Genomic DNA, 281 nt, shown 5'->3' on the forward strand with positions numbered 1-281 from the left:
GGCGTTGCTGAGTTCACCAGTGCTTTGTTTCTTTCTCATGATGTACCAAACTGTAGATTTTGCCTTTCCTAATATTGTAGCAATTTCTCAGATGAGTGTTTTCTGTTTTTGCAGCTTAAGGATTGCTTGTTTGACCTGCATGGAGAGTCCTTTGACCGCATGTTGTCTGTTCACAGCAAAATCTTCCACATACAAGCAACCCCCCTCAGATCAACTCCAGGCCTTAATTATCTGCCTAATTGATAATGACATAACAAAGAAATTGCCCACACCAGCCCATG

Source organism: Pyxicephalus adspersus, chromosome 1 (genome assembly GCF_032062135.1).
Source record: "Pyxicephalus adspersus chromosome 1, UCB_Pads_2.0, whole genome shotgun sequence".
In the NCBI taxonomy this organism is placed as follows: domain Eukaryota; kingdom Metazoa; phylum Chordata; class Amphibia; order Anura; family Pyxicephalidae; genus Pyxicephalus; species Pyxicephalus adspersus.